We start from the raw sequence: 22,909 nt of genomic DNA, 5'->3' as shown, positions 1-22,909 counted from the left end.
GCACTTCCTCAGGGTAGTGAATAATGCAGCCATGCTCTTCCAGTATCAGCACTTCCTCAGGGCAGTGAATAATGCAGCCATGCTCTTCCAGTATCAGCACTTCCTCATGGCGTTGAATAATGCAGCCGTGCTCTTCCAGTATCAGCACTTCCTCATGGGCAGTAGAATGCCCAACATGTCTTGATCAGGGGGGTGGGGTCTATAGATGTGATCTTCCCGTAACATGTCTTCCTCTGGTGTAATTTTCCCATATCGGCACTGCCTCTGGAGAGGGGGGAATGTAGACGCATGCTTCCCGTATCTTTTCAGTGTCGCAGGATGTTGTTGGTATCCAAACACTATATTGTCTAATAACAAAATGAGTGTGTGAGCCTGGATTCATCATTGGACTATTGAAGTGAAAAGGTCGACTTCATGAACGAGCCCCCATTTAGGAAACCTCCTGCAGTAATTTACTCTGGCGCCTTGTATACTTCAAAGTGTGTCCCATGTCTGTACTCCATAGCGGGGAGACATCTAACTTCCCAGATCTCTATGAGTGCTTTGTAGGATGTTTTAATCAGGCGACCTCCACTTTCCATCCACCCCAAACCAGTCGTGAACAGTTTTTATTTATTGAATAAAGTTCTTTTTATGAAACGGGGACCCTCAATTTAACAATGATTCTGTAGAGCCACCCTCCCCTTCCAGGACAGGAAAGAGGAGCCCTCCTTCCTCTTCCGGGACAGGAAAGAGGAACCACCCTCCCCTTCCGGGACAGGAAACACGCAAGTTTGCACAAGATGTATTTTCTTTAATAAAATTGAAATCACTGAATAAATTGAAATACACACAATATATGCATCTTTGAAAATGTAGTTGTGAATTTTGAAGACATCATGAAGAAGGATACAGACAACAGACTCCAAATTCAGTCGTGACTTGTGAAGACATCATGAAGAAGGACACAGACATCAGATTCCAAATAACCAATTTTATGAACTTAAGTGTCAGGATGGAAAAGGGCCTAACTTGCCCTATGCTAAGGTGGGATTTCCCTACCTAACTAAAACTAAGGAACATCTTAGTCAAAGAGTTCAACTTGGGAATCTGTCTGCATCCAAACCCTATGCTTGCCCTCACAACTATATCTGTACAATGTGTAGGGATGTCAGCAACCAAAAGAAAACAGAGTTTAACTCAAAGGTCTGAGCTTGTTCCAGCTCGCAGCTTTCTTTCAGCTCCCTTTCAGAAGCCTGAAACCGTTCCACAAAGAAAAGTCATAAAATCCTCTTTCTTGGTTGCAAGATGCAATCGTCTCAAGTAGGCCTCTGGGTTTATTTCCCCAAGTCGGAACTCAGGGTTCCCTTCCCGAAGTTCCAAGTCGCACAATTTAAACAACTTTGAAATTAAATGCTCTTTGTTGGAACTCTGGGTTCCCTTCCCCAACTTTGAGGTTACACAGTTCAAAGAAAAATACAAAGAATCCTTGGGCCTCATTACGACCCTGGCATTAACCATGGCGCTATTAGCGCCATGTTTGACGCTGGTATTTTACCAACTCCGCCATGGTGAATGGCGGAATTACCGCCCCATTGCAAGATTGGCTGGGTGGTAATTCCCCATTCACCATTGGCGCTTCCCCATTCCCATTTTTGCCCCCATAGGGCTCAATGTGAATGGGGAAGGCGGTAATTACGGTACCGCAAGTTGCGGTACCGTAATTACCTCGAAAGTCCCTTTGCGGGTTCCTTCCTTAACAGCTGGTAAAACCAGCTGTTAAGGTCGGGACCCGCAAAGGGACCTCGTAATTAGGCGGTAAGGGTTTAACGGCACCGACACCTTTTACGGTGCCGTTATCCCCTTGCCGCCTGGGTCGTAATGAGGCCCCTTGTCGTCTCGATTTTAAGTTCCACAGTTCAGTTAACGTTGTTTCAAATATTTGTTCAAATGATTTGCAGTTTTGACACAGGATGAGAATGTCACTGTAAATCAGGCTTCAGTATCCTTTTGTTTGTTTGTCCGTTAAAGTCACATATTTCTGCATACTGTAGTTTGTTTAAGGTTCTATTCAAATTTAGCAGTTCAACATATAATTGTTTGCTTGGTTTTTAAAGTTCCTTTCCTCTTCAAAATATTTTGATTCTGTTTAGTAGCAAGGTTTTATGTCTTTATTCAATAATTAGATATCTTGCTTGTGGTTTGTTTTTGCTTCATCTGTAGCACAATATGTGTTAGTTTCACTTTAATTGAATGGCCCATTGTTCAGAGACCTTCGAAAACGCGTTTCTTGATACACGCGCCTACTCCGATACAAAGTATTGACGTCTGTTTGATAATGAACACTGAAAGGATCAGAGACTTTCGAGAACGGGCTAATCTGAAGCATGCCACCACTCTGATACAAAGTATTCAGCAAATAAAGTTCTAACACGCACGCACCGGGTTTCTCATTCAACAAAAACTCACTGGTCGCTTTAAGGGTGTGTTCTGCAGCACGAACCCCACAGCCTTCTACCTTTAGTGTCAGGGCTCCAGCTCCTGCCCCTCAGACATTCCTGTGGAGGTCCTCCAAAACCCGGGGGACAAGCACTTCGAGTGGAAAGGAACGGAGTATCCTTCACGCACTGCTCCCTTCACCTTTTCCAGTCTTCTCCTTCGATTCCCAACTCCCATGCCACGCTGTAGGATTCTCTGCTGCATGCACCGCCCTTCTGGTCCTTATCCTGTCGTTCCCCTTTGCTGCTGAGCTGGGCTCTATTTATACACCTGCAGCCCATTGATAGGCTGCTGGTGTTGATGACCAATCAGCCTTGCTTGACTACAATTAAAGGGACATGCCTGATCTTCACTACTCTTAGCAGCATCTTCCTCGTCCCAGTCCTTCTAGTGTCAATTGTGGAGAAATTAGGAGCTGGCTTATACAGACCATGAAGGTTGGGGAAGGGTTGGGTTGGTTGTCACTAGGAAAATGGGGATACCATGTCTTGCCAAGGGCACCCCACTGCCAGTCCCCCAGAACCTTCCACCCAGGTGATCCTGCCTCGCTTCTCTGACCCCAGGGTCAGGATCCAGTAGCGATGGCCTTTTCCTGGCCATCTGCGCAGGGGACCCAAAGGATCTAGGAATGAGAATAACCTTGGGTTTCTCACAGACTGCAATGAAAGAAGATCCAATACACTGGTTGCATCACTTCCCAGTGTTACATTTAACTTGGTTTCAGGCTTTCGTAAAGACACACACATCACCATATATACTTTTTGAAAAATGCATGAGGGTCCAGGATAAAGCTTTCATTTGTTCAAAAAACAAATTGCATAAGCACCTTTCTGCCCATCTTAGTCTCGCTACTTCTGCTTGATTGAAAATAGATACCTCCGCCCCTTACTCAGTGGACATGCCAACATTTCTAACCGCATTCTAGAAAACTCAATTGAAACAAGCTATTTAACATTCCCGCTTGTGAATGACTTACAAAATAAAAGCTTATGTTTGCTAAATTCCCTACAGTGATGTGTCTATTGCATGAATGTGGAAAAGTGTAAATTCCTCATTTCCAATGGACAACTTAAAGGCAGGAAAATGGGCAGCGATTGATCACCCTTGAATAATTTGGCACCAGTCGCGGGACTCTGCTTGGTGATGTCACCAGGATATGAGTTCAATAAGCTTATTTTCTAGGTATGCACACAAAGAGAGAGAGAGGGAGAGAGAGATCCGTTTGGCTTCCAGAATATGTCTTGTGTGTTTGATCATTACGCAGAGAAGTAGTCAGGATATCTCTCGGCATACACACCGTTAGGTAAGATTTTCATATCTATGCTAAATCTTCCTCACCCGTGTAGACCCCAGAACCTTTTGCTTTGACTAAGTAACTATTTTACCTTGTCCCTAGGTGAAGGGGAATCATGTTCCCCTCTCACCTAGTCTTTTACTCTTTTTATGGGTAATCTTTTTATGTCTCTCCATAATGTTTGGTTGAAGTTATAGTTTCCTACAACTTTTGGGCTTTTGGGCTTAGACTGGGTTGCCCTATTGGCTCCCCTGTTAATTTCTCTTTCATGTACCGGGGTGAACTACAGGTCGCAAGTAGTAAAGAGGGATTTTCACCCCTTTACATTTTATATAGTGAGCCACCTTATGCGGCGTGCTGGGGCATACAATGTATCCCCTTTCTTACTTACCTGGTAACATTTTGTTACAATTGCAAGTTTACTTGAATGGATGGCTGCAGTGTAACTACTTTTATGACTTTTTAGTCTTCGTTACTCGCAGGCTGTTAATTCTACCCTCAGTAATGCACAGAATGGACACTATTTTGCTAAAATGGTGGGTTCCTTCTTTTTTCACCATTTCTTGTGTCAGCTTGCTGTTTCTGAGGTCTTCCCCTGCCATTATGGGCAGTAACAACGTCAGTGGCTGTTTTGTCTTTTTCGGGAAACCTGTGGATTACCCACCCAGGCCCCAGAGTGTGTCATACACCGCCCTTGGAAGTGCTGGCAAAGATGGAAATGCATTTAACATGGTGGCCCGTGGTTCCACATTGACGTTCTAGTCTTTTTTCAAGATGCCCGCTTACAGCTTATGATCGAGGAGCAGCGGTACACTCCTTACGTTGTATCGTCTATGGTATCCGCTGTCAGTGACTGTGTGTGTTACAGTTACTCTCGTCTGTTTAACCTTTGCCCTTTATATTAGTTTCTCTCCTTGTTTCCTTCTGTTCGGATCCCTTCATTCACCCGGGTGCCTTCTCATCTTTCAGGCAAAGTTGGTTTGTTTACTTTCAGTCTCTCCCTGCCTTCCTTTTTTGTATACCCTTTCCTCGTTCTTACTTAGCTGTCGTATTTCTCACTGTTACCGGGGTCTCCGGGCTTCGGTAGCCGGGTGTTCCAAACTTACCGCGGCATCCAGTGTTTCTTACCTTTTTTTCCGGCGCCACATCCGCTTCCTATTTTCCTCACTCGCGGAGACTAGGTCATATCCTCTAGCCTTCTGGCGTACGGCGTCTGTGAGTGTGCACTTTCCTTCTTACCTTTTCGTCTTGCGGCTGTTGGTAAATCACTACTCTCATCCGCAGCCGCGTCCTCCTTTTGCCTTTCTTTTCTCGCGACGCTGTATACTCCATTGTTTACATACTCCAGGTACGGCGTTCTCGGGCAGTACACTTTTCCCAATGCTTACAGTAATTCACTTTCTTATTTCCTCTTTACACTAGCTTATACTTTTCCTTTTCTCCAAGCATCCTCTTCTTCTGCAGCTTTTTGAATTCAGTCAGCAGGCTCTCTCTTGTTTTGACTCTTCCGTTAATTTGGTGTACCTGAGTTACTACAGTTCCCAGAGTTCTTCCTCAACTACCAGAAGAATTGGATTTCCACGGAATTCTAAAACATCCTGAGACCAAAAGCAGTTCTTACTTCTGGAGTCTACTACTGCTAGACCATCTAGCAGGGTTTTTTATGCCAGGAGGATTTTTCCCTCAGACTTTTTGGGGCCTGCTCCCTGGGGTTCACCAGGTCTGGTTAAAATTATCGGTCAAGGTGGCCTCCGAGGGAGCGCGTCCCTATCTTCACCAGAAGAAGGAGAAAAAGCCGATAGAACAGAGGAAGGCACGGAGAAAGAAAACATTGGAAGCACTGGAAAGTTTGATAGAAGATACAGGTGAGGAGGAGTGTGGGGAAATCACTCAGGAGTCTGACAGTATACAACGCCAAAATATCCAAATGGCCTCTCTTGAACAGTATCAAGAATTGTGCGATGCCATCCAAGGATTACGAGTAGAGATGCAGGCTGTACACGCCGAGAACACAGCTCTTCATCAACAGGTAGCTGCCCGGGAAGGGGGCAAAGGCGACCTTCCAGTTATGCCCTTTATGTATGGCAAATATGACGGCAACCCAAGACAATTGAAAGAATTTTTGGATGCCTGTTCGGTCTACATCTCATTCAGACCTAAGGCATTTGAGACCGATAGAGCCCTTGTAGGATTCATGGTGTCGAATCTGACTGGTAGTGCTTTGGCATGGGCTACACCTATGGTCACCGGCAATGACCCACTGATTGGAAATTACAATCAATTTGTCCAGAGTTTTAAGGGCAGATTTGAGAGGCCAGAGGTCCAATTATCCACCTTTGAAGCAATATTGGACATCAAACACGGAACTCGGGATGTCCAGACCTATGTTTCACACTTCCAGAGATTGGCGCAGAATGCGGGATGGCCAGACACTGCCCAGCAAACCATCTTCCAAAGAGGATTCCAGGAAGAGATCAAGGACGAGCTGGCCCGGATTGCTTGCCCAAACTCCTTTCAGGCGTTGGTAACTTTGTCTTTGCAGATTGAATTTCGACTTACTGAGAGAAGATAGAAGAGAAGGAACCGTGGGTATCCATCTCTGCTTAACGTTCTGCCTGCACCTAAGGAAAGAGCAAATGCTGAAGAGCCCATGCAGATTGGTGCTACAAGGGGTCCTCTTACCTTTGAGGAGAGAAAGAGACGAAGAGAACGGAACCTGTGTATGTACTGTGGTTCCTCAAAACATCTATTACGTAATTGTCCTGCTGTCCCTCCACGTCGTCAGGGAAACAATCAACCCCATACTTATGCAAGGGGAGCAACGGGGAGACGGTTCCAAACCCTTGCAGTTGCACGTGAACCAGATTCCAAGGAGACAACTGCTTAATGGTGTTCCAGGTTACTCTGTCCGTATCAACCGGTCCACCTATAATGGTGCTTGCTATGTTGGACTGTGGGGCCGCAGGCAATTTCATAGATGCATCTTGGGCCAAGAATCATGACATTCCCCTGGTTCGGAAGGACAGATCAGTTCGTGTAGAAGGAGTTGATGGGAGGCCTTTATCTTCTGGACCCGTTGAGATGGAGACTTGTCCTGTTAAGATTGTGATGGAAGGTCACACAGAGAATATCTCCTTCGATGTGATCAGGGCCGCACATTTTCCGGTAATTCTCAGAAACACTTGGCTACGTTTACACAATCCCAAGATTGACTGGAGTGCCAACCGGCTCAGTTTTGATTCTGAATTCTGCGGCCAGAACTGTATAAAAGATTCAAGGATAGAGAAACATGCTGGTTGTTTGATCGACTTGCCACAAACCTCAATTTCCTCCATAACAGTTCAATACCAAGCTTACTCGGGTGTCTTTGAAGATGTCATCCCCCGACTCCTCCCACCTCACCGCCTCGAAGACTGTGCCATCGATCTCAAGGCTGATGCACCTCTTCCGTTTGGTAGGATGTTCCCACTGTCTTAACAAGAGAAAGGTGTCTTGAAAGAATATCTTGAAGCCAACCTGAAGAATGGACTAATCAAAGAATCCAAATCCTCTGGTGGTGCCTCACTATTCTTTGTATCAAAAAAAGGATCTAAAGAGTTACGTCCATGTATAGACTATAGAGGTCTTAACAGTATCACGATCTGAGACAGGTATCCTATGCCTTTGATTCGTGATATTCTGGAGGCTGTACATGATTCCCGGGTATTCTCCAAACTAGATCTGAGGGTTGCCTATCATCTGCTAAGGATTAAAGAAGGAGATGAATGGAAGACAGCATTCCGGACTCCGCTTGGATTTTATGAATACCGAGTGATGCCATTTGGCCTGGTGAATGCTCCAGCAGTGTTTCAGAGATTTATTGACAAAATATTCTCTGATATGCTTTAGATCTCTGTTGTGGTCTATCAGAACGACATCTTGGTCTTTTTAGCCCAATCTACAAACCCATTGCGTACATATGAAGGAAGTGCTACAGCGGCTGAAGGATAATCAGCTATACGCCAAGCTTGAGAAATGTATATTTGATGCCACTAAGGTTTCATACTTAGGGTATGTTCTGTCTGCGGAGGGTGTTCGAATGGATCCGGAAAAGGCTAAGGCAATACTTCAATGACCAGAACCAAGGTCTGCTAAGGAGATCCAAAGGTTTCTGGGATTGGCAAATTTTTATCGTCGTTTCATTCCTGGATTCTCTAATGTGGTCCTACCCTTAACCTCATTACTGAAAAAGGACGTGGTATTCTCTTGGAATCTGGAAGCACAAAGAGCTTTTCAACATCTTAAAGAACTGTTCACAACAGCTCCTATACTGATGAAGCCTGATCAGTTCAAACAATTAATTTTGGAAGCTGACGCCTCAGATGGTGCCATAGGTGCAGTTTTGTTACAAGCTGACCTAACAGGTCTAGAACATCCTATCGCCTATTATTCAAGAACTCTGACTACTAGTGAAAGGAATTATTCTGTCCTGGAATGAGAGTTGTTGGCTATCAGGTTGGCCTGTGAAGAGTGGAGACACCTGCTCCAGGGTGCTTTGAATCCCTTTGTGGTGCGTACCAACCACCAGAACCTCAAGGTTCTTAAACAAATGGAGTGCCGGAATGCCAGACATGCCAGATGGGCTTATTATTTCTCTGGGTTTGATTTTTCCAGCACCTATATTCCAGGTTCACAAAATATGGTAGTGGATGCCCTCTCTCGATGCTGGTTGAAGAATGCTGGTGAACTACCGACCTCAGAACACTTGATCCCTGAAGAGAGATTTCTGGCACTATGCAATATTTTCCTCCAGGAGGTCAGAGAAGCAGTATCGGGCTTCAACACGGCAGAGATCCGGCGCTATGCTCTCAGACGGAAGGATGGTCTTCTCTTTCATAAGTCAGTGCTGTTCCTACCTTCAGTTTCTTCACGCACCCAGGCCCTACAGTTCTGTCATGACCTACCCATGGCTGGTCATAAGGGAGAAAGGGCAACTAGAGAATTGCTATCGCAAATCTTCCGGTGTCCATCCATGCGTCGAGACGTACAGGCATATGTATCTGCCTGTCCCATTTGTGCGTCCCATAAGGTACCTAGGCAGAGACAGTTGGGATTACTACAACAGGGTGATCTGCCTTCCAAACCGTGGGAACATATTTTATGGACTTTGTGGTCGAAATACCTCCTTCCGAAGGAAAGACAGCAATTATGGTCACAGCGTATTCTTACTCCAAACTGGCGCATTTCTCTGCTCTTTCCGGAGTTCCTTCTGCCTCTGAAACCTTAATAGTCTTTCTAAGGGACATTGTTCGACTCCATGGCATCCCTGGTACCATTGTTACCGATAGAGGAACACAGTTTACTTCTCGGTTTTGGTGTGCGTTATGTGAACAACTAGGTATTCATAGGTCTCTGTCATCAGGTTATCATCCACAGACTAATGGCCAGACCGAACGTCTTAATGCCAACCTTGAACAATACTTATGTGTTTTTGTAACAAAAAGACAGGACAATTGGTCGGAGTTACTTCCCATGGCTGAATTTACCTATAATAATACGTTCCACAATGCCATAGGAATGAGTCCATTTAAGTGTACTTATGGAATACACCCTAGTTTTCTTCCCATGTCAGGCTTACCAGCTTCTAAAACTCTGGCTGTGAAAGAACTTTTGTCTGAGTTAAATAAGACACACAAGGAGGCTCTGGACCCCTTAAAAGAGAGTCATAAAGAATATGAAAGATATGCATATCTCAAGCGAAGGCCCAATCCTGAATGGAAGCCAGGAATGAAGGTTTGGTTGTCCATCCGATATCTAACTCGCTGGACTTACTTGGGGAAGTTCTCCCCAAGATATTGGGCCCATTCAAGATCCTTTCCAAAATCAACCCTGTAACTTATAAGCTTTTGTTACCCAAAAACATGAAAAGGATCCACCCAGTGTTTCATCTTTCCCTTTTGAAGGCCTATATGGGAGATCCGTTTGAGAGGCCCATTAAGAGAAACACCGTCCCTAAGCCTACGGAACCTGAGCAGTACGAAGTCGCCAGGTTAGTCGGCTCCAGATACCACATGGGTACCCTTCAATATCTGGTGCATTGGAAGGGTTATCCCAGTTCAGAAAGGTCTTGGGAACCCAGAGTTAACATTCATGCTCCTCGACTCATTCAACAATTTCACAGTAGATACCCTGGTAAGCCGGGTGGAGACAGGTATAGAAGGGGTCATACTGTCATGCATCGCCCTTGGAAGTGCTGGCAAAGATGGAAACGCACTTAACATGGTTGCCCGTGGTTCCACATTGACATTCTAGTCTTTTTTCAAGATGGCCCCTTACAGCTTATGATCGAGGAGCAGTGGTACACTCCTTGCATTGTATAGTCTATGGTATCCACTGTCAGTGGCTGTGTGTGTTACAGTTACTCTTGTCTGCTTACCCTTTGCCCCTTATACTAGTTTCTCTCTTTGTTTCCTTCTGTTCGGATTCCTTCATTCACCTTGGTGCCTTCTCATCTTTCAGGTAAAGTTGGTTTGTTTACTTTCAGTCTCTCCATGCCTTCCTTTTTTGTACACCATTTCCTCGTTCTTACTTAGCTGTCGTCTTTCTCACTGTTACCGGGGTCTCTGGGCTTCGGTAGCCATGTGTTCCAAATTTACCGCGGCGTCCAGTGTTTCTTACCTTTTTTTCCGGCGCCACAGCCTCTTCCTATTTTTCTCACTCGCGGAGCCTAGGTCATGTCCTCTAGCCTTCTGGCGTACGGCGTCCGGGAGTGTACACTTTCCTTCTTACCTTTTCGTCTTGCGGCTGTCGCTAAATCACTACTCTCATCCGTAGCCGCGTCCTCCTTTTGCCTTTCTTTTCTCGCAACGCTGTATACTCCATTGTTTACATATTCCAGGTACGGCGTTTGCGAGCAGTGCACTTTTCACAACGCTTAAAGTAATTCACTTTTCTGATATTTTCTGGTTCCTGGATTCTTTCTTTGCTTTCTTATTATTTCTTATTTCCTCTTTACACTAACTTATACTTTTCCTTTTCTCCAAGCACCCCCTTCCTCTGCAGCCTTTTGAATTCAGTCAGCAGGCTCTCTCTTGTTTTGACTCTTCCGTTAATTCGTTAATTTGGTGTACCTGAGTTACTACAGTTCCCAGCGTTCTTCCTCAACTTCCAGAAGAATTGGATTTCCACTGAATTCTAAAACATCCTGAGACCAAAAGCAGTTCTTACTTCTGGAGTCTACTACTGCTACACCATCTACCAGGGTTTTTTATGCCAGGAGGCTTTTTCCCTGAGACTTTTGAGGCCTGCTCCCTGGGGTTCACCTGGTCTGGTTAAAATTAACAGTCAAGGTGGCCTCCCAGGGAGCGCATCCCTATCTTCACCAGACGAAGGAGAAAAAGCCGATAGAACAGAGGAAGGTACGGAGAAAGAAAACATCAGAAGCACTGGACAGTTTGATAGAAGCTACAGGTGAGGAGGAGTGTGGGGAAATCACTCAGGAGTCTGACAGAGTGTCTGGAAAGGCAGGAAGTGAGGGAGGAGTCCTACTCTGCAGCCCTTTGTCTTTCACCTTGCCTGAAAGGAACAAACTCCTAGTGGGGGATGACTGTCCTGATTGGACAGCCAGACCGCCCCTTGCTGTAAATTGAAGGGAGAGAATGCAGAGGTTGTGCTATGGTTTCTGATAAAAACACTGAACCTGCAAGCTGCTGACAAGGCGACCACTAGAGCTGAAACCAAAGAGGAAGATGATGAAACAATGGCCGTAGCGATTTCCAGCAACCAGAGAGCATGCTGTGTAACCGAAGCCTGCTGTAACCCTTCATTCCAATCAACCTGGGAATCCCGGAAACAATTACCCAGAGCCTAGTGGGATCCACTAGACTCAAGAAACCCTGCATTTTGCGCCATCCCACAACGTGCTGCAACCTTGCAGGGCTGCAATATCCTGGGAACTCAAGCCAGTGTGCCGTGTATGGTCTTCCGAATTCCGAATCAAGCTGAAACTTTGGTGGCATCCTGCTGAACCTCCAGAGACGCAAATCGTGTCTGAGAAGTACCCTCACTAGAGTTCTGGAACTTACAAACGACAAGAATCCAATCAGCGATATTCAGTCTTCTGGCTCCTGAAAAGGTGGCGCCAAAGCCACAGAGTCCCATCCAGCCATGAAGAAACTCTTGCCTGGAGCCTTCCTCACAATCCCTGCTGCAAAAGCCCTTCCAGTGTCCTGTCTTCGGTCTTCATGATAAAGGAATTCATCGACCGAGTTTTTGGCTGCAGATCCTGACGTCTTCTTGCTGCAACTCTTCTTTTGTGCAAACGTACTGTGTTGGCTGGGGTTTTTACTTACCTTAAGCCTTTGTGATTTCTGTAAAGCTCTTGGGTGTTTCCTGTGATTGGGAGCCCTGTCACCCAGTTTGCCCAGGCCCACTGCTGGAATCCTTCTAGTGTGTCTTCCCTGAAGTCCCATGACCCTAACTAACTTTAAAGTGAACTACTTGTTGAACAGTAGACCACAGTAACACTGACTTTTGCCTGCAACAGAGCCCTATGTCACTCTGCATACAGCTGTCACCTAGACCCTTAGGATCCCTCTTCTGCCTCTGAGTGAACTCATGCAACAGGCTAGGGAAGGGTTGGATAAGAAAAGGATTCTGCCTGGAAAATTATAAAAAGTTTTTAAAAGTTACTTACTTGTGAAAGCGTTGGTTGGTAACTGTAACTCTGAGAATGAACAGTTACAAGAGTTCTTAATTACATTGAATGTTCGTTGTGCCATTCTGAAAAGTATATGTAAGGTTGTTTTACTCACCCCATGGGTGAGGTAAGTGGAGGCTTTGTTGGCCCGGAAGCGGTGCGCAATAGAGAGGATTTTGAATATAATTATTTCCTGAATGGGGAGCCAGTGGACTGACCACCTTCTCTCTGAGATGTGGTCTGTTTTGTTCATGTCCAAAGCTGCTCGGAGGGAATTGTTTTGAATGACCTGAAGCTTATTCAGGTTCTTGTGTGAAGTTCCACAATGTAGGGCGTTGCAGTAATCAAGTATGGACAATACCAGAGCGCGGGCGATCGTGAGGCGGTTGGCAGTCTGTGTTCCACTGATCTGAAAAGCAAATGTATTTATGTATTACACCAAAAGATATTACTCACCTGGTATAACTGAGTGTTATCCTGAGTATAGGTATAGGTTTCAGAAAAGCATCCTGATGACAGGGTTGGTTTACTAAGTGATTCCTTAACTGAGTATCACTGCATAACTGACAGGGTCTACTACCCTTGACCTACTGTAATGTAATCAGACAGTAACTTGTGGTTTTACTCCCCATGAATAGGTGTGTCCTATACTAAATGTGCTTGATAAGGTCTGACTTGCCTGGAAACATTGCTTGGCATCTTCATTATTTTTGTAGCATATGTGTCTTCATCTTGATCGCTAGATATCATTAATCGTGATACTTTCTTGCTGCCTTATAGAATCATCTACATCCTCTGGTTTCTGCATCTCTTCTCTATATACGTCTGCTTTGCATTTGTATGACGTCATTATTTCTCTTCGTTTCTTCAATTTGTCCTGCTTTCTTTTGGACAGCCATCATACTGTCTCATATGGGGGTATGGTTGTCTCAATGGGAACCTTGCTTCCAGGATTCTCCTTTGTATCAGTAGTTCAAACTTTGTATATTGTACGTGTGTCGCATTCTGGTGTCCAGCAGATAGGCAATATGGGTGAAGTGATTGAGGTGGGGTACTTAGCTCCTTCTCTACACTCCCCCCCTGGGTGTTTAATTGACCACTCTCCCATCATTCATCACATCTAGACATCCTTGGCTTAAGAAATGTTTCTTTGTAATCCATATCTTTATGACTCCTTTCAGGCATCCAGCTGATTTCACATGCTCATCCTTGTTCCAAGTCATGAGTATGCACTGCCGAATTGGACTACAATAGATCAATTTTCCCACATACTCCTTATTGTTCTTTGGATACAGAAACTTTGTTGCCTCAAGTGCATGGATACTGGCCTTCACAAAGTCTCTGATCTCTTCATCTGTTAGATCTCTGGCCTTCCATTCTGATTCAACATCGATTGTGATCTTCATCCCTAAGGCTTTCTCTGCGTCTTCTTACATTATGTGATTGTTATCTTGATCACACAGAATCCTAGCAACACTAACATGATCAGGTCTCCAAGGAACTTGAACATGTCTGCCATCCATTGTAGAACCCAAGAAATAAGTGCTCCAAACCAGCTGTCATCAGCAATGTCTTCTACTTAGTCTGTCATCTGGACGTGTAGCATTGTCAGCATTTCTATGGCCTCAGTCAAAGTGCCATTCTCGTCGTCGTGAGAAGGTATGAATGTGCAACACGATTCTCCAATTTTTGCACAAACACTTCCAAGGAACTTGAACATGTCTGCCATCCATTGTAGAATCCAAGAAATAATTGCTCCAAACCAGCTTTCATCAGCAATGTCTTCTACTTCGTCTGTCATCTGGACGTGTAGCATTGTCAGCATTTCTATGGCCTCAGTCAAAGTGCCATTCTCGTCGTCGTGAGAAGGTATGAATGTGCAACACGATTCTCCAATTTTTGCACAAACACCTCCATCCATTGCTGTGATCATGTCCAAGATGTATCTGTTCTGAAGAGTCATCAGGCATATGGTTCCCATCTCTTCCCTGAAAGCATTGAATCCCTTTATGGTTGTGTTGATCGTCTGCAGCAATTCCCATCTGGTTATCTGTAACCATTTAGTATTTGCTCCAACCTGGATTCTCGGCATGAAAATTAACGTGAATATGGATGACGTTTGGCTAAATAATCAGTGTTCATACGGGAAAGAGTCAAAGGCTTCTATCGATTTGGCAGAAAGGTAATTCTTTCTCCTCATTCGATGAACCAGTTCCACAGATCTCTTCTTCCTCAGATGAGCATCTGCTTCAATATTCAGGTAACTTTTAGGAATCACCAACGCTGCGACATGAACATTCACCAGTGGGCATACTCCTCCCCAGTCTTTGGGCAATCTCATATATGCTTAATGATCCATAACCACTGCTGTTCCAAGATTCATCTTTGGTGCATCAAAGATCTGACTGCAGTTCCCATTCTCTCCGACTTTTGCAATTATTTCTGAAGCTCAACTTTGATTTTCCAACAGTACTATCTGCATGGGTCCTCCTCTGTCTTTGACTCAGGTCAATAGTTTAGCAAGCTACTGCCATAATGGTTTGCACCCCACCTAGGCGTTGCAAACAGTTCATTCCGGGCGATCATATATCATCCAGGCTCTGCAGATAACCACTCCTTCTTCCCATCCATCTGGTGATAACACTGATCCCCAAATCTGCATCTGTCCTCTGGTTTCTCAATGTCAGATGGTTTCTTCAGTCTTTCCTAGAATGTCAAGTCTTTTGTCTACTTCCCATCTGATTCTGGCTCCTTTCACGCCAGGCTTTTCATATCTGATCACGTGATTCTTGGTGTGAGCTATGTTTCTTGTCTTTGTATCCTGTACATAATCCTCTTCATCTGGATCTGTCCATTCAGTTGCCCATTTGAGATAGGCATCTCGACCCATGAACTGGCCTCTTTTACGGCAAAGTAGTATGTGTGATAGACAATGTGCTGTCTGGACGTCTATTTCAATAGCTATGAAGATTTTAGACTTCCTCATGCTATAAGGCTGGAGTGCACATACAAAGTATTCCTCCTTCCAGGTCCTCCTTCCCACTTCTTTCATATGCTGATACCAAATGTTATTCCCCAAATGTACTGTACTATCCAGGTAGTCATTTAGCTCATGGTCATCCTCCCTAGCATTTCTGATAGGTCTCCTCTTTTTCACATGAGCTTCTATAATCATCTCATGAAGTATGTCAGCATAGGTTCTTCGTACTGGACCAATCATAGAACCATTAGTCAGTGAACTAGGTGCATCTATATGTGCTACCTGAGTAGGAGAAAGTTCTAGGAATTCCATCCTCTCAAAATCTCCATATGTGACTTCTTTCTAGAAACTAACCTTGGTTCACTTATCACAGGACCAGGTGCCTTTGTGTGTATCTCTGGGGTAGGAACGATCACATAGGGGCCTCATTACGAATCAGGCGTTAAGGGGTTAACGTCGCCGTAAACGGCGCCGACCCTTAACGCCTGATTCCGAGGTCCCTTTGCGCCATGGTGAGTTTAACGCCTGCTTTTTGCAGGCGTTAAAATCCATGGCGCTAAGGGACCATGGTGCTAATTACGCCACCGTAATTTACGGTGGCGTAATTAGCGCCTTCCCCACTCCCATTATGCCCTATGGGGCAAAAATGGGAATGGGGAAGGGTAAAATGGGAAATGGGGATTTACCGCCCCACTCACCTTGGAATGGGGCAGTAAATCCGCCATCCACCATGGTGTAAACGTAGTTTATACCATGGTGGTAAGGGTACGACCCAGGCGGTAACTTACCGCCTGGGTCGTAATGAGGCCCAGGGTCTCGGCTGCTCTGTAATTGCCACGTCTGTATCCTTCTTTTCTTGCACAGGAGGATACACAGGAATTTTCACTTTACTTATGTCTACATAATATGACGTTCGTACTGTGAGTGAGAGCAGTATTACTATGGACAGAATACAGGTGTAAATTGTGCATAAACATGACCACTTACAGCAATAACCTTTAATACATCATGGACGTCTTTCATGCTCTTCCATGATGAAGTTCCTACAGATGCTGCCCATTTTAAGGAAAGAAAAAGTATTTTTAATGGGGCGACATCATGCACTTTTCTAAAATCGGCGGAATCGGCTCAAGATGTTCCTCAATCAGTTTCAGCAGGCTGACTATACAACAATGTTCGCGCTAGACTCTCTAAACTATATGAGCCGCCCCGAAGACTCCTCTCTGATTCCAAAGACGAAACTAAAGGCTACCATACCAGAAACTCCATCACCCTAAAGCACCCGTCTGCCCCACCTACCACCAAAAGTCCCACCATCCCCAAAACTAAGTCCAAACCAATCTCTCATACAAACATCCCGGAAAAAACAGAAGAACACTCCTATAAAGGAGCTCTCCTTAATACAAGATCACTGTTAGCACATGCCCTTGATATAGCAGACCTAATCATTAAAGATAAACTAGATTTTATCGCTCTAACCGAAACTTGGCTACACAATGCAGCAGGCCCGCCTCTAATGCTGGCCATCACAGATGGCTATACCATATCCAGGCAGGACAGGGTGGGCAACCGTGGCGGCGGCATCGCCATCATATCTAAAGAAAGTTTAGCTCTCAGACTAGCCCCGACTCAAACCCTGCAATCGTGCGAATCCCTCACTGCCAAACTCCCTATAAATAACACCGAATCCCTCACCATCCACCTGGTCTATAGACCACCTGGTCCGCTCGGGACTTTCGAGTAAGATTTGCATAGCCTACTAACCAACAATGCGAAACCCACCTCACAACTACTGCTACTAGGTGACTTCAACCTAGGGTTTAACGATCCAGCAGACCTGCACGCCTCCATCATAGCCAATACTATCTCATCACACGGACTCTCACAAAAAGTCAACCTACCCACTCACCTGAAGGGAAGAACCCTAGACTGGGTTGCTGATGCTAATTGCTCAGCGGTCATCTCCTCTACCACACCACTACCTTGGACCGACCACTCCTTGGTCTCATTTAACTTACTGACCTCCAGACCACCCACTACAACTGGGCCACTGGCACCACCCTGCCTAACAAGGAATAGGAAAAATATAACAGTAGACAGAATCATCCCAGCCATCCTTCTAACGCTAAACGCATTGCCTGACAATCTAGATCCCAACACACTAGTTCACGATATAACAAAATTATGTTAAACACCATGGACAAAATTGCCCCACTTAAACTTCGCACCACCAAGCCCAAAACCAATTTAAACAAATGGTACACACCTGAACTTAAAGCCCTCCGCCTAAAAAAGAGAAAATGTGAATCTGCTTGGAAACTATGCCCTTCCAGCGAAAAGAAAGCCACTCTAGATACGATTTCCTGTCAATACAAAGCTGAAATCTGTCTAGCTAAACAGAACTCCTACAACAACCGCATTGCCAATTCCAACTCAAGCATGAAGGAGCTCTTCTCCATCTTGAAGGAACTTGAGTCACCCATTGCCACACCCGACACATGCACCAAGGACCAGACCTGGTGCGCAGACATCCAACAGGCTCTAACAGATGAAATAAACACCCTACAAAATAAAATTCAACTAAAAAAAAGACTCCTAGATCAAGAAGACGAGGAAGAACTCCACCACGTTGGGATAAACCAGTCTATCATGAAACTAGAACGTCGGGGATAGTCCCATCTAGAACTGCTCATTTGAGACACTACCGCTATGCTAATGAAAGAAAGGAAGACAGGAATGATTCAAGAAATCGGAAAGATCATAGAAGATCAACTTCGCCATCGCATACATTGCCAGCGCGCCGAGTCGAACAAAGACCACCATCTCCAGCACATTATCTACGACCTAAACAAGGCGTAGACCAGTCCACGACATACCGACATCCTACATCAACAAAGGATACGTGATCCTGGCTCCGAAATGCCTTTACTCCGGGTCTAAAGAAATAGCAGCAAACAAGGGGAGCCAATTCACCACGCCGGCGACCCGAATCCAGAAATGAAGTCCAAATGAATGCTACTTTATCCATAGCGTCATGGAATACTAGAGGCCACATGCATCTAACTAAAATTGGCAGCTATAACCTGGGAATCCATGACATTATATGCCTCCAAGAAACGTGGCTATTGAATAAACCGACACTTGATGGATATAACATCGTGATCTCGCCGGCGCTAAAGGGGCCTTTTGGCAGACCATCTTCTGGCCTCCTGATAGCCATCCGTACTGGGTCTAATCTACAAATCATCAAGCCAATCGTAGCCACCTATGCTTTCTTGGTAGTGCTTGTAAGAACGAACAGCGAAAATGACTCCGAAATCTGGGCAATAATTAATACCTACTGGAATCCTCAAAGAATGTCGTCCGCTAAATTTTGTGATGAAGCTGCCAGCACCATCGACGAAATAATGATTGAACACAAAACCTCTAATATTCTTGTCTGTGGAGATTTGAACTGCAATTGCCTAAAAGCGACTGATTCAACGCCAGCCTCAGAAAGAGGAACTCTGTGGCTTTCGCTAATGAACTCAAAAAACCTTCGCAATGCCGCAAATGTCAATAATCAACCCACTATTCCGACATGGGAGCGAGAACAATCAATAGCAACTCTCGATTACATCTTCGTTGCAGAAAATATTTACTCAAGCATTGCGTCTTTCGAAGTAATCAGAACGGAAAGCAGTGACCACAACCTGTTAAACCTCATATGCAGAACCAGGAGATATGACCAGCAATTCTATAACGTCCCGGTTGAAGTGAACACGCAGCTCTCTCGTTTACGCATGAATGCCAACGACATCAAACGCTTGAGTGACGATTATAAAGCTCTCATCATGGATACTAAAGCCAACGATGTAACATACAGGAGTAGCTACATCCCTCTGCTCCTGCAGTACAAAAAACCTCGGAAAAGGTTAGACAACCGAAGTGAGAACTTTACCCACATTTACAACCGGACTTTAGTGATCAAACGCCGCCACCTAAGAAAACTAAAAAAAAGTCGCAACTATGATGAACTCCCCTAGCACATGGGAATCTTACCATCTCGAGCTCAGAGCATATAAACAGTGGCTAAGAAACAACAGATCACTACTCTACCAAGCTGATTCTGTAAGCATGATCACGATCATAGCTAACAAGAAAACCCGAGAATTTTGGAAACTGGTCAACGAAATGAAACCTCATCCAAACTTGCCAATGATAAATGCTGTGCCGGAAGAATGCTGGTTTAACCATTTATCTAAACTGTTTGATCATCCTCCCTCTGACTCTGAGAGGGCATATCCACCAACTAAATCCGACTGGGTCGACCTATCCGATACAGAAGATATAAAGTCAATGATCATGAAACTGAAATCCTCGCGCGCACCTGGACCAGACGGTCTAGCTAACACCGACCTGAAGCAGCACCCAGAGGCGTGGTCAGCAGCCCTGAGCCTGATATTCAAACACTGTAAGGAACGAAGGATAATTCCGAGCTCTTGGACACAAGCAATTATCGTCCCGATATTCAAAAAGGGCACGAGAGAAGACCCCTCCAATTATCGCCCAATTGCTCTGTTGGATGTTATCGGAAAAGTTTTGCCACCTACCTCTTGACCCACTTTCGGACCTGGATAACAACATCGCCAGCTATGCACCCTCTCCAAACCGGTTTCCAAAAAAATGCTAGCACAGCAGCTAACTTAATGATCCTAAGCATCTTGAAAGAAAAAGTCTTACTTGGAGCACCGAGAATCTTCCTTGCCTTTGTGGACTTGTCTCAGGCTTTTGACAGAGTAGATAGAGCCAAACTGTGGGCCAAGCTGAAAAACTGGAATTGCCCTGGCCAGATTCTTGACCCAATCATCGCTTTACACACGGATACTCATATATCAGTCAGGCTAAACAACAGTGGACTACTCTCCAATCCTATACCGTCCTATCGAGGAGTCAAACAAGGCTGTCCTTTGGCTCCAGCTCTTTTTATCTCTTTTCCCGGTGATTTCCAAAATTCACAAGAACCAATCAGATCGTTTCCTCCGAAAATAGGATCCACAATGGTTGCTAGACTCCTATATGCAGACGATTTCATCATTTTAGACCACACCCAGGTGGGTCTCCAATGACAACGCCAATCTGGACAATCTGCAAAAGTACACAAAGGAGAACAATCTGGAGATTAACAACTCAAAAACAGAAATATTGATCTTCCAAAAGCAAGGTCGTAAGAAAAAAGAATCATTGAAGTGGTTTTTGAACCAATCAAAAATCGAGATAGTACCCTCATTCAAATATTTGGGAGTAACCATCGATAGTTCGAAAAAATCTCTTAGCATGCAGAAAATCCTGTGTCGTAAAACCAAAAACTTAACAGCAAAACTACGCGCAGTGGACAGAAAATATGGTAAATTTAGTCTTCTTCCTGTAATTCAATTCTATAAATCCAAAATAATTCCAGCCTTGACATACGGCATGGACGCGAATCTCTCCATTCCTACTACCCTATGGGCAAAGCTAGAAGGTTTCATCTGGAGAACAACTCTAGGCTTACCTAAATCGACAGCAGTGGCTCCTATAAGGCGCAAACTCGGCCTGCTCTCCCTGGAGGCGGTAGTTGCGCAGAGCTCGATTCAGCTCTACAAGAAACTGCGGAACAAAGACAGCTTGGAAATATATAAAATGATCTCTGAAGAAATATCGAAGGGAACCAACAAATCCCTTACCATCTGGGCTGAGAAACAAAAGCTTACGCTGCAAGAAATAGCCTGCTCAGAAGAGGAATTAATTCAGAATCCCATGAGAATAAAATCTAAAATGGAATGGTTGGATTGGATAAAAACTAACGACAACTCAACTGCGAACAAGCTACTGACCCACCTGCCACCCATTTATAACAAATTAAAGCAACCAATGGAGTACTGTCTGAAATATCCGTCTAAGCGCCTCATGAGAACTCTACTCAAAGCCCGTTTAAATCTTCTACCGACTCAAGAGGTTCTGGCAATTCGGGCCGCGTCGAAAGATAATCCTGCAGACTATGTGGAGATTCCCAATCCACAGAAACAATCAAACATCTTTTGATGACTTGTCCTTCAATTGACCACGAAAGAGAGGCCTTTCTCGGCCCTATGTTAAAATCTTCATATTTCATCGACTACAATGTCTGGTGGAATCGTTTGATCACGGGAGCTAAAACTAGATGGCTAATAGCGGCTTCTAAGCTAATAGACATTGCTTTGGAGAAAATCCTGCAAAAAAAAATTCAGCAATCGAAACCCTCAATCAACCAGCGGTATGAGCAAGCCAGTGCACACAGGAAACGATAGACTTCCTTTTTTTCTCTTCAGTTAACAACAAAGAAATACTTTTCTTCTTCTTTTGTAAAAATCTAATTTTGATTAAATACAAATAAAAAAAAAAGACTCCTTAAACCTCACCAACCCTCCCAAACCTCCGTCTAATGTTTTACCTAGCACACACACTAATTCATTCTCCTTCTCTAAAACTACCACCCTGGAGGTCGAGAAAATAATACTTTCTCTCAAACCCTCAAACTGCAAAGGCGACATTTGCCCTGCACACATAATCAAGGACGCAGCCAAAGACCTATCGCCCTTCATTTCCAAACTCATAAACGCATTTGTTTCCTCAGGTGCATCCCCTCCAACTTAAAACAATCCTGGGTGCTCCCCCTCCTTAAAAAGCAGACGCTTGATCCCCTCATCCCCACTAACTACCGTCCCATCACCACGGTACCCTTTCTACTGAAAATCTTGGACAAAGTGGCCTATGTCCAGATCCAAAAATTCCTAGAACTACACAAATTACTAGGCTCGAGACAATCGGGCTTCCGACCACTACACGGTACGGAAACAGCCCTCATTAACTTGAAGACCCAAATTGATGATCTGAGGGATAAGGGAAAAACAGCACTCCTCCTCCTACTTGACCTCTCCGCGGCATTCAACCTTGTCAACCACAAGGTCCTCTGTAGACACCTGGACTCAGCTACTCACTTCTCTGCAGAAGCCATCAGATGGATTGAATCCTTTTTGAGCGAGAGAACAATGAGAGTCTTCTCCCCATCAGCAGCAGCAGACCCCTCTCCTATTACTTGCGGAGTCCCGCAGGGTTCATGCGTCTCCCCCACACTATACAACATCTTCACCAAGCCTCTGTTCGACGATCTGGATCATCTGGGTGTCACCTACACCAACTACACAGATGACACTCAGATTCTCCTCCCACTTTCAGGGGATCACAGTAAGGACAGAAAGTTGGTGAACAAGGTGTATCTCATCATTCAGGCATGGATGGCATCTCATGGCCTATGCCTGAATGATGACAAGACAGAGCTCATCATCATGGGTACCCCCGCTAATATCAACAAATGAGGCCTCGAATATGACGGCAACATTATCAAAGTATCCAGGGAGGTAAAAACTCTCGGCTTTTACCTGGATGCCACTATGTCATTCACTAAACAGGTCAACTCACT

The 22,909-nt window shown here is 44.8% G+C and overlaps 1 protein-coding gene across 3 annotated transcripts in view; it reads left to right on the top strand.

Moving 5' to 3' along the window:
• The window catches only part of LOC138564330 (zinc finger protein 1 homolog), a 376,835-nt gene that overhangs the window by 81,821 nt on the left and 272,105 nt on the right, over nt 1-22,909 (top strand). The window lies entirely within an intron of this gene.

The sequence above is a fragment of the Ambystoma mexicanum genome, chromosome 1p (genome assembly GCF_040938575.1).
Source record: "Ambystoma mexicanum isolate Mex_15411 chromosome 1p, UKY_AmexF1_1, whole genome shotgun sequence".
Lineage (NCBI taxonomy): Eukaryota > Metazoa > Chordata > Amphibia > Caudata > Ambystomatidae > Ambystoma > Ambystoma mexicanum.
The sequence above is the reverse complement of the archived record's forward strand: the minus strand, read 5'-3'. Positions and strand labels throughout refer to the sequence as shown.